General features: G+C 41.7%; 1 non-coding gene across 1 annotated transcript; it reads left to right on the top strand.

The window, feature by feature from the left end:
* The first annotated feature begins 3,476 nt into the window (after nt 1–3,476).
* Nucleotides 3,477–3,583, top strand: LOC130996330 (small nucleolar RNA R71). The gene has a single exon (XR_009092514.1). It is a non-coding gene; the product is annotated as a small nucleolar RNA R71 (small nucleolar RNA).
* The last annotated feature ends 7,738 nt before the right edge of the window (nt 3,584–11,321 follow it).

Here is an 11,321-nt window from a genome sequence, read left to right as displayed (position 1 = left end):
TTAAACTAGTATAGTAAATCACACGTAACATCCTATCCACACGCTGACCTAGCACCGCTCCTACAGCAGAGTTAGACGCATCACACATGATCTCAAAGGGTAATGACCAATCAGGTGCAATCACAACCGGGGCAGAGCTCAACTTAAGTTTGAATGTTTCAAAGGCATGCATGCAAGAGTCATCAAAATTAAAAGAAACGTCCTGAGCTAGTAGTTTGCATAGAGGTTGGCTAATTTTAGAGAAATCTGTAATGAAACGTCGATAAAAACCGGCGTGACCTAAGAAACTCCTAATCCCTTTGACATCAATAGGGGGTGGCAACTTTTGGATTACCTCCACCTTAGCTCTGTCGACCTCTAGTCCATGCTTAGACACCACATGACCGAAGACAATCCCACGAGTAACCATGAAATGACTCTTTTCCCAACTCAAGGTTAGGCTACTTTCAATACACCTTTTCAACACTACATCAATCTTAGTCAAACAATCATGAAAAGACTGCCCAAAAACCGAAAAATCATCCATAAAGACCTCCACGCATTTACCAATCAGAGAATATGGACATCATGCATCGTTGAAACGTCCCGGGCGCATTGCACAATCCGAACGGCATCCTCTTCCATGCAAATGTCCCAAAAGGCGTGGTGAAGGCAGTCTTGACTTGATCTTCCGGTGCGATTGCGATTTGGTAGTATCCTGACAAACCATCTAGAAAACAATAAAAATCATGTCCTGCTAAACGGTCTAACATTTGATCAACAAAAGGAAGAGGAAAGTGATCCTTTTTGGTGACGGCATTGAGTTTCCTGTAGTCGACGCACATCCGCCATCCTGTGGTAGGACGCGTCGGTACCAACTTCATCTTGTCATTGCGCACAACCGTCATTCCTTCTTTCTTTGGCACGACATGTACCGGGCTCACCCACTCACTATCGGCAACTGAATAGATAATCCCTTCGGTAAGAAGCTTAAGGATTTCCTTGCGCACAACCTCCATCAGCATAGGGTTCAAGCGTCGCTGGGCATATTGCTTGGGTGTAGCTCCTTCCTCTAGGTTGATCCTGTGCATGCATGTGGCTGGACTAATGCCACGTATGTCACCTATGCTCCATCCCAGCGCTGCTTTGTTTCTCTTCAACACCTCGAGCAGCGCCTCTTCTTGATCTAGAGTCAGAGTAGACGAGATGATGACTGGCTTCTCATTTCCGTCTTCTAAAAAGACATACTTGAGATTGGTTGGGAGTTCCTTCAATTCGAGTGCTGGTTTCTTTGCCCCTACCTGTTCCTCCTCTAAACTGGGCAATGCAGGTTTGGGCAGTGCAGGATTGCTGGGCAGGTCAGCGCTGCCAGGGCTGAAGTCAGAGCAGCGAAGCTCCCGCGTCAGAGCAGCGCCGAACTCTTCAGCTTCCCGAGCTAGTTCTTCCATGTCTGCTGATCCAGCGTAAACTTCCTCGCATTCCTGCTCCTGTAAAAATACCTTCTCAACCAAGCCATTAATAGCATCTATATATGAGCATTCATTCATAAGGTTGGCCGAAGGCATAGCCCGATTTTCATGCACTGAGAAAGACACCGACTCCCCCAACACTGACATTTTAATAGTTCCATTTTTTACATCAATCAACGTGTTAGTGGTCGCCATAAAGGGCCTTCCTAATAGCAAAGTGTGATCTCTACCATTCTCGTGCACATCCCCAATCTCCAGTACGACAAAATCAACGGGCACTATCAGACCCCCGACTCTAACTAGGATATCTTCTACTATACCACGGGGATACCTGACGGACCTATCAGCAAGTTGGAGGCACATGCGAGTAGATTTTAAATTACCTAACTCTAATTGTTGAAAAATAGAGTAAGGCATCAAGTTAATCCCAGCCCCCAGATCTAACATACCCGTGGCTTCCTTACCATTTCCCAAAGAAATATTAATCACAAAACTACCTGGATCGCGTTGCTTGGGTGGCAAAGATTGTTGCATGATTGCGTTTGCAACTTCAGAAACCAACACCTTTTCATTGTCACCGAACCTTCTTTTGTTGGATGCCAATTCCTTGAAGAATTTCACATATGCAGGCACATTTCGGATCACATCAAGAAGAGGCAAATTCACATTTACCTTGGCCAACATGTTGTAGAATTCTTCAAACTGACGGTCCTGCTTCTCGTTTCTCAATCTGTTCGAAAAAGGAATCGGTGGTCGATAGGGTGCAGTAGCTTTGTGGAGCCTGACTTCCTTCTCCTTCTCGCCTTCCTTTTGCTTATCTGCCATCTCTCCATCAGTCGGGCTGGTCAGCGCTGAGTTCGTCAACTCTGGTCTAGGCTAGACAGAACTCGGCAGCTCTGCTATCGATTTCTCTGCTCTGGTGAAGGCAGAACTTGGCTTCTCTGCTCTGGTCACGGTAGAGTTCGGCTGCTCTGCGCTGGTGAAAGCAGATCTCGGCTGCTCTGCGCTGGTCCAGGTAGAGTTCGGCTGCTCTGCGCTGGTCAAATTAGGAACCTCCACTTTGTTATCCACCATCTTACCACTGCGAAGAACAGTTACAGCAAGAGCTGGATGCGTCTGAGCAGGTTGACCATGAAACTTCCCGGGTTGCTGTTGTTGTTGGATTTGATTTAAGGCACCGGAAAGTTGTCCAACCGTAGTCTCGAGCCTTTTGATCGTAGATGCTTGGGACTCCATACTTTGTTTGCTCATCTCCATAAAGGCTTGCAGTGTTTCTTCGAGCGTGGATTTTTGTGGTGGAATCGACGGCGCATTCTGTTGCGGAATGGGTTGCTGCTGTTGGTATTGTGGTCTGTATGGTTGAGAAGAACCCTGCGGTGGTGGGAAATACTGTTGTTGTTGATAGCCCATCTGGGGTGGTCGACGAATTGATTCCCCCCAAAATTTTGATTTCCCCATCCTCCATTCGGCTGACTCCTCCATCCTCCAACGATATTCTGTGGACCTTGATTCATGCTCTGGCCATATGGTCTGCTCTGCACTTGATTGTAGCTTTGGAATCCTTGTGCTGCATAGACTTCAGCTTGTCCTTCCGGAGTAAATTCTCCCATTCGATGACACTCATGGGCTCCATGGTTGACATCTCCACAAATACCACAAGGTTCAGTGTACTGCAGGGCAGTGTTCGGCGAGGCTGACATTGGCAGAGCAGGATTTGGCTGAGTTGGCATCGGCGGTGCTGAATTCTGAACTGGAGAATTTTCCATCTTTTCCATCTTGAGCTGTTGAACTTCTCGCATGATCGAGGCTAACTGCTGCTGCATCTCGAATTGATTTGTCACCGCGCTGGCTTCAACTCTTCTTCCACGGATGGACTTCTGTTGGGAGCTTTCGGCCAATGTCTTGAAAATTTCTTTTAGGTCGGCAACTGTCTTCTGAGCTATGTTTCCTCCTGCTGTGCTATCCACCATAAATTGGGCAGTTTGCACTAACCCATCATAGAAGAACTGCATCAACATAACATTGGTAAATTGATGTTGAGGGCATTGACGGAGGAGTTCTTCATATCTCTCCCAAGCTTCATGCAAGGGCTCATCCGCTCCCTGGGTGAACTCCATTATTTTCGTTCTCAACTCCTGTGTCTTGTGACTTGGGTAGTATTTCAGCATGAATTTTTCACAAGCTTCTCCCTACGTAGTGATAGAGTTGGGTGGCAGAGATAGCATCCACGTCCTCGCCCGGTCTTTAAGTGCGTAGGGGAAGCACTTGAGCTTGAGTTGATCCTCCGTAAGAGTAAGTAGAGGGATTGTTTGCACTTGTGTGCAAAAATCCCGGATGAATTGCAGCGCATCCTCGCTTGGCATCCCGTGGAACACCGGCAGCAGATTCAAATCATTAGGTTTGAAATTGTAGTTTCTCACAGCAGTGGGAAGCACAATTGCCGACGTGTTGGTATCTCCAATTACCGGCCTGGTGAAGTCTCCCATGTATTCCATATGCTGGGCCATCTCCTTCTTTTCCTTGTTTAATTTCTGCCTAGGGCTGAAATTGGCGGAGCTGGCCTCTTCCTTCTTAGCTTGTTTTGCCGTTTCTGTCGCGTGCTCTGTATCGGCAGAGCTGGCGTCCTCTTTTGTTGGCTGCTCTGAAGGTTCAGAGTCAGAGCTGGTTGGCGAATCTATTTCCTCCTCTCTTGCGCTCTGCTCGGGTAGTTCAGAATCAGAGTAGGACTTGGCAGAGCTGGCTTCTTCCTCTTCTACAGTCTGCTCTGGAACTTCAGGTTCAGAGTCAGAGAAGAAATCTTCAGTTCTGTCGTCACCGAAAACTCCCTTGCAGCTATTCTTCCTGAAAATCCCTTCGCTAGTACTATGCAAGGGAGACACCAATTTGCCTTTAAGACTACGGCGTCCCTGCATGCACAACACTGAACAAACGGATTAAACGCACCGAGTGGAAGAAACGTAAATACAAAAATTAAATAAAGCAAGTAAAAACGACACAACTAAAACGCCTAAAACTTTCCCCGGTAACGGCGCCAAAATTTGACTGAACCTAAACACCTCTAGATTGACTTGCAATAGAATAAGGACATCCTAGCAGTGATAAGCTAACCCAAGTCGATCTCACAAGGAAAGTCTTAAAGGGCTTCTAGTAGTATCGCAGGGAAAAACAATAAAAGAAAGCAGTAAAGGCTTTGATTTAAAAATGTAACTTAAACTTAAACGTAAATTGAACTTAAACTCAACCTAGGCAATAATTTAAACAACTCAAATTAAACCTAACTTAAGAAATTAAATACTTGTAAATTTAAATACTTCTAATCTAGGCGTGAAACTAAGGTGCATAATTTAAATTGCATAATTGAAAAGAAAGCATAAACATAAACGAAAAGCATAAACATGATTGAACGAAAATAACTTGAATTGAAATACGAAATACCGTAATTGTCTTGAACGTGTAATTGTGTCACTCAATCACAATCCAAGAAACTAAACTAAGAACTAAATTGAAATCTAACTTAAAACAATAAAAACTCGATCTAAGAAAGCAATGAAATTCCTAAGCTTTGGATGCCAACAAATCGCAAGGTGGCGTCTAAAACTAGGGCAAAAGATTGATTATTACAATGAAAAGTATGGCCCTATTTATAGACTTCAAATTCCTAAGGATCACCACGGAAGTTGCCATGCAAAGAAGAATTCTAAAGGCAATAGAATCGTGCAAAGTATGGCAACCTCCAGCTGTAACTCGCGCTCTGATCCGGCTGAATTCGAAGCTCTCGCCAGCGGAATGGCTATCGCCAGGAGAACGGGTCGCCAGCGGAATGGCTTCCGCTCTGGCATTCGCCAGAGGAATGGGTCTCCAGCGGAATCGCTTCCGCTCTGGCATTTGCCAGCGGAATGATTATTTCTCTGACTTTTGCGATCCCGCTGTACTGACTTCTGTTTCCAGTAGCGAAGTGATTTCTCTGGCGCTTCCTTGCTCGCTTCGATTCCTCTGGAACTTCCGTACTCGCCTCGATTCCTCTGGCGTATGATTTCGCTGCTCTGGCTTCCGCGCGGAATTTTAGCTCTGGCTCGGGCCTTCTCGGTTATGGTACGGGGGCTTTGCTTCTCTTCCATGCTAGAGTGTGCACAAACACACAATTCTTAGCCCAAATTCTCCAAGATTTGCACTCTTCATCTCGAAAACCTAAATCTCCTGCAAGGCATAAAATAGACCATAAAACGCACCAATTTCCAGAAGATTTAACTTAAAATAAGCACATGCAAACCCCTAAAATTAGAACAATTAGGCATAAATCAGATATCAACTAAAGTATCAGTTGAAGAATCAGTTTGGAACTGATTTCTTAATGTGTGCCACAGACTGATACTAAAGTCAAGTATCAGTTGAACATTCTTCCTCGGACTGATCTTCCAACGTTCAAAGGAAGCTACATACCCACAAGAATACAGCCGCATTAAATGCAGAGATCTCAGGATCTTATCTCTGCAGAGGTCATTCCTATTTGGTGGTTACTTTATCAGAGACGTCACATCTCTTGTCCCTCAAGAGAGCCGTTTCCACCAGACAAGGAACCTCGAAGATTGAAGCCTCAGCTGTCGCAGCCCGACATCTAGTCAGTGATAGCGTAGATCGGGTATCGATACGACTAATAAAATGATAAGGTAAAACAAGTGAAACTAGATGAATCATCAAGCGGAAGCTACTAATAATTAATGCTAAAACAAATAAAATATCATCAACCTTAATAGAAATATTGTCGGCTTTATAAAACCAAAGGCATCAGGATTCTAGTCAACAAAAATAAAGGGAATATAGCTAAATATTTACAAGGATTCTTATTGTTCAGGGTAGCACAACAAAACGTGATCAGACTATATGTATGAAGACATATAGCTGAGAGTGACGATCTTAATTAAGTTCAAAGGACATAGTCTTCAACTACTAATACTACCGTATACGAGCAGAATATAGTACTCGAAAATCATATGAAACAACAAACCCTCCAGCAACCCTCCAATCTCTCTCCTTGCTCATCCTGCACATTTAGAAATACATGCAGGGCTGAGTATAAAATACTCAGTGACCATAAGCCGAAAAACAAACAGTCTCGCTCTTAGAGCTATAGATTGAACTTGCCACAGTTTTAAGCAGATCACAGAGGTTTTAGTATGAATAAACCTGTGAAACCTTAATTTCAAACATAAGCATCATAAATATCAAATGAACGATTGCACAATCAAAATACTCAACATGTAAGTACCACATCTACAATTCATCATCAAAGGTACCGAGAAGTAGGCCTCCCTCTCGTGTACTGTGACTGGCCGACCCAATAGACGGCTCACAGTCACCTCTGTGCACAAATCCCGCTTGAGGCAGGACCGAATTCGTCCCATCAGTAGAGGGTATCAAACAAGCTCATCATTTAAATAATTTGGCAAGTCAAAAGTGGAAATCATAAATCATCTCAAAACATTTATCAAGTCATATCATCATCGTTATTTTGAAAGCTCATATAATAAATATATCAAAATAATGCCCACCTGAAAATTCTAGCTTTGGTTCTCGTATTTTGGCGTGACCTCAATTGCTTCCTCGACTCGTATCTTCAGATATCATCATTGGCGTAGACGGTTCATGTAATAAAATAAACGTCGATCAGACAAATCCTCACTAGGTTCACTATTCTCATCTTAGTACTAGTCTTCATTTCTCATCGGTTCCTTGTAACTAATCACTCTTATATTAATACTTCCTAAATATTCATCGTTTCCACTCTCAACTCATCACCAATTTTTTAAGTCTAATCTGTCCATTAAGGAACAAACTCCTAAATACTCAAACCCAGATAACATCTATCAATCACATACTAAAGTTATGGAATTATAACACATTCTTTAATACATTCTCGATAATTCACATAATACTATATGACACCATTATGTGATTCAATATCTCAATAAAAACCTAATTTAGTTAAGTAGATTAAACTCGGAAAAAGTTTTATGTCTATATATATATATATATATATATATATAGGGGAGGGTTACAGTAAAAACACTTCTTAAAATATAAATATAAACGTTTTTTAATGTACGAATTTTATCCAACAGGGTTACGAATTCATCCAACATGGTTACGAATTGTGAAAAATAAATTTTTGCTACCTTTGGGATTCGAACCCAGGACCACGAATCCATCCAAAAGGGTTACGAATCAACCGTAGATCTTGATGATCTAAGGGCTGAAAATCATTTATATTTTATACACTTAAGAGTGTTTTTATTCTAGCCCTCCCCTATATATATATACTCCATTAGCATTTTTTTTTTACGAATTAATACGGTGTATAGTTATCGCTATTAACATATGAACTTATAATACTTCAAAAGTAGGTGTGTTGTGAAAGACCATACTTGACCTCATACCCTCTGTTTTAACTTCGAGGAATAAACTGTTTCACCTCGGAACTCTCCTGGGTTTGGGACACATACCATTGAAAACCTCTTGAAGTCTAGTTTTATTTAAAAAAAAATAGGTCGCAAAACAATAAGTGGTTCAGGAGATATGACCATTTTCCTACAGCCTACCATGTTCGGCAGCTTTGTGCAACTGGAAGTTTTGATTTTTGAAAAATAGTAGATCTTGTCAAAATGACTTGAAATTTTATATGTAGCTAAATAACATGTTCATCTTGTTCCAATAAAAATTTGAAAACCATAAACTCAGGGGAAGCTACTGGAAAGGTGACTCTAGTATCTATTTTTTCCAAACTTTCGGTAGAAAGTTGCAGTTGGAGATTTATAATTCAAAAGGGTATCAAACGATGTCCAAAGGACTTCAAATTTTACATGAACGTTCCTAACACTTATACATACTTACCATAATATTTTCAAGATTTTTGGGTATCATTAACCCCGTCGAATTACATCAAGTCAGTAGCTTTTTATTTTTTTAAGCTAGTCATATTAACTCATCAATTAGTCAATCTTAAACATATAGCCAAGCATACTCTATTTCTCATCAAACCAATTCATCATAATCTTTATCAATCATCTCTAATCATCATTTTAATCCATCATCTATCATACCTACAATCTCATAGGCTCATTTTCATACTCAAATCCTCACTCTCTTCATGTACTTCAAATTTCCAAATATCACACAAACTATCACCTTCAAATCCATATACCAAAATAAATCCATGCTTTTCATGCAAATAACATCTTAATAGCATGTATACACTCTCCACTTAAGGTTAGAAGATGACAAATTTTAGAAGACTTCAAACCCTAATTTTTTTCGAAAATTTTGAAGAAAAGATAAGGTGATGTTTTCATGCTTTGATCCTCCATTTACAAGTTTATCGCTTAAATATAAGTAGATTCATGTGTTTAGAAGCTTACTCTATGATTTTTGAAGAGAAAATTATAGCTTCTTCTTCTTGAACCAAGCTTTCAACCTCGATCTAGCTTCTGATTTATGGAGATAATGATGTTTTGTGCTTGATTTTAGAGTTTTCTATGGTGTAGAATTGATCTATGGAGCTTTAGTTATGTCCAACAATGGAAGGTGTTGATGGAAAAAGAGAGAGAAGAGAGAGGAAAGGGACGACTGCTATGAGGGATGAAAGAGAAAGGAGTTGTTTTATTTAACCCCTTTTACTTAGCCACCAAGTATTTCAAATAAACACATGCTTAATTATCCCCAAAAATATCTTATCCATTAGCTATGTTTATCAACTTGCTTTGACTCCCCTCTCTAAAGTCAGTTTTTCTGCTCTGCCGTCAGAGCAGAGCTCGGTTCAACTTCAGCTCTGCTCGATTTTCAGCTCTGCTGCCAGAGCAGAGCTCGGATTTAGCTCTGCTGCCAGAGCAGAGCTCGGGTTCAGCTCTGCCGTTAGAGCAGAGCAGAGCTCAACTTCGGCTCTGCTTCCAAAGCAGAGCTCAGTTTTCAGCTCTGCTACCAGAGCAGAGCTCGGATTTAGCTCTGCTGCTAGAGCAGAGCTCGGGTTCAGCTCTGCCGTCAGAGCATAGCAGAGCTCAACTTCAGCTCTGCTTCCAGAGCAGAGCTCGGTTTTTCAGCTCTGCTGCCAGAGCAGAGATCGGGTTCAGCTCTGCTGCCAGAGCAGAGCTCGGATTTCAGCTCTGCTGCCAGAGCAGAGCTCGGATTCAGCTCTGCTGCCAGAGCAGAGCAGAACACAACATCAGCTCTGCTTGCAGAGCAGAGCTCGGCTACGCCTGAGCTGCTACAAACTATCGAAAGAAAAGAAATTTTTAACTTCATCAATGTTCCACCAACATCTCTATACATCCTTATTTTCACAAAGTATTTCATTCTCTAGTTCCATCATCGAAAATATAATAACTCAATCTATTGGGATATCTCATCTCATCATAAGCTTATTTTTATATCTCAGTGCTCTTAAAAATAAATCTCAAAATATTTATAATGAGGAAAAATGCGGGGTGTTACATCAGCCCAAATTCGAATTGCTCTCCAACGGAAGAAATCTTGAGGACGTTCTACGCCAACGACATAAGCTGAAGCTCTGCCAAAATTGCTACTCGGCCTAAAGCTTAACCTCCCCGAAGCTTGAATCGAAGAAGAGAATTCCAAAGCCAAAATCAGTCACTGCTGATTACATACATTCTCTTAGACCTTAGGCAAACCTCTGTTTACCCAGAAGCCAAGGTCAAACTTGCTACAAAGAACTTGTTCTTTGCAGTATAGTTGGCACTCGCTCAAACCTCCTTTCTAAAAGAAAGATTTGAGTGTTTTGAGTGATTCGGAGTTCAGAAGGGTTTTCTGACTCTGAGAGTCTTAGCGCGGGTTGTGCTAAGCAAGAGAAATCCGACACGAGTGAAGTGTGGGTACTGAAGAAGGGTTTTCTTCAGTGGTACGGTTGTGTGCACCCGGCAAGCACACGGTTTGGTTTGCAGTGCACCTGTTAAGCACTTGCGGAGTGGATTGTTGGTCTGATCAACCGACCGTGGATGTAGGAAAGGGTTTTTCCGAACCACGTAAAAATCTCTGTATTATTTACAGCTTTCAGTTTTACTTTCATACTTGTGTTGTTTCAATTGATAAACTGAATACTGATTAACGGCAAAGAGAAACCTAAGACCAACAACGTGCTCAACCGAGGCTATTGCGAAACTAAGTTTAATTTTCCGTTGCGTATGATATCAGTCTGACTGATCTATCTTTTGATAGTCAGGAAGAGTGTTATCATCTCTGTTTTAGCAAACTCGACTGAAGCCCATAAGTGCATCAGTTAAGTTCCATTAACTTAACTGATAACTCCTTACTGAAGAGCTTTCAGTATCAATCGTCAACCCTGTTTGGTCAAAACTGTTTTCAGTCAACATGTGTCTTTGTTTGCGTGTAAAGTTTTGTTTTGATCTCTATCTGAGATCCCTCTGATTGAGGAAAAAGAAAAGTAGCCCATAGGTGTATTCCCCCCCCCCCGCCTCATACACCTATTCGAGACCCCCGGGACCTAACAAGTGTCATTCAGCGTCCCCGAGTTTCTGCTTCAATATCACATTGGGGTTTAGGAAATTCAATTCACCTAAATAATTCTGTGGGTTAGAATCAGAGGTTTTGGGATTCCATAGTTCGTTTGTTTCAGTCTTCCGCTTGCGTTCCGATCGATTTGTCAACAAGGATCATATCAGAACCGAACTAGGGAGAGATAAGGAAGAGATTCCTTTTGTTTTGTAGTTATAAATGGAGATGAAATAAATAGAGAAAGTGATGCGAGATGCCGTGAGTTTTTGAGAAGGAGAGAGAAAATTTGTCTTGTCCACTTAAATGGGTAGTTATGAAATAGATATGGATAGATATGAAATTAAATAGATGTTA

The sequence above is a fragment of the Salvia miltiorrhiza genome, chromosome 7 (genome assembly GCF_028751815.1).
Source record: "Salvia miltiorrhiza cultivar Shanhuang (shh) chromosome 7, IMPLAD_Smil_shh, whole genome shotgun sequence".
In the NCBI taxonomy this organism is placed as follows: domain Eukaryota; kingdom Viridiplantae; phylum Streptophyta; class Magnoliopsida; order Lamiales; family Lamiaceae; genus Salvia; species Salvia miltiorrhiza.
This window is presented reverse-complemented; position numbering and strand designations above follow the sequence as displayed.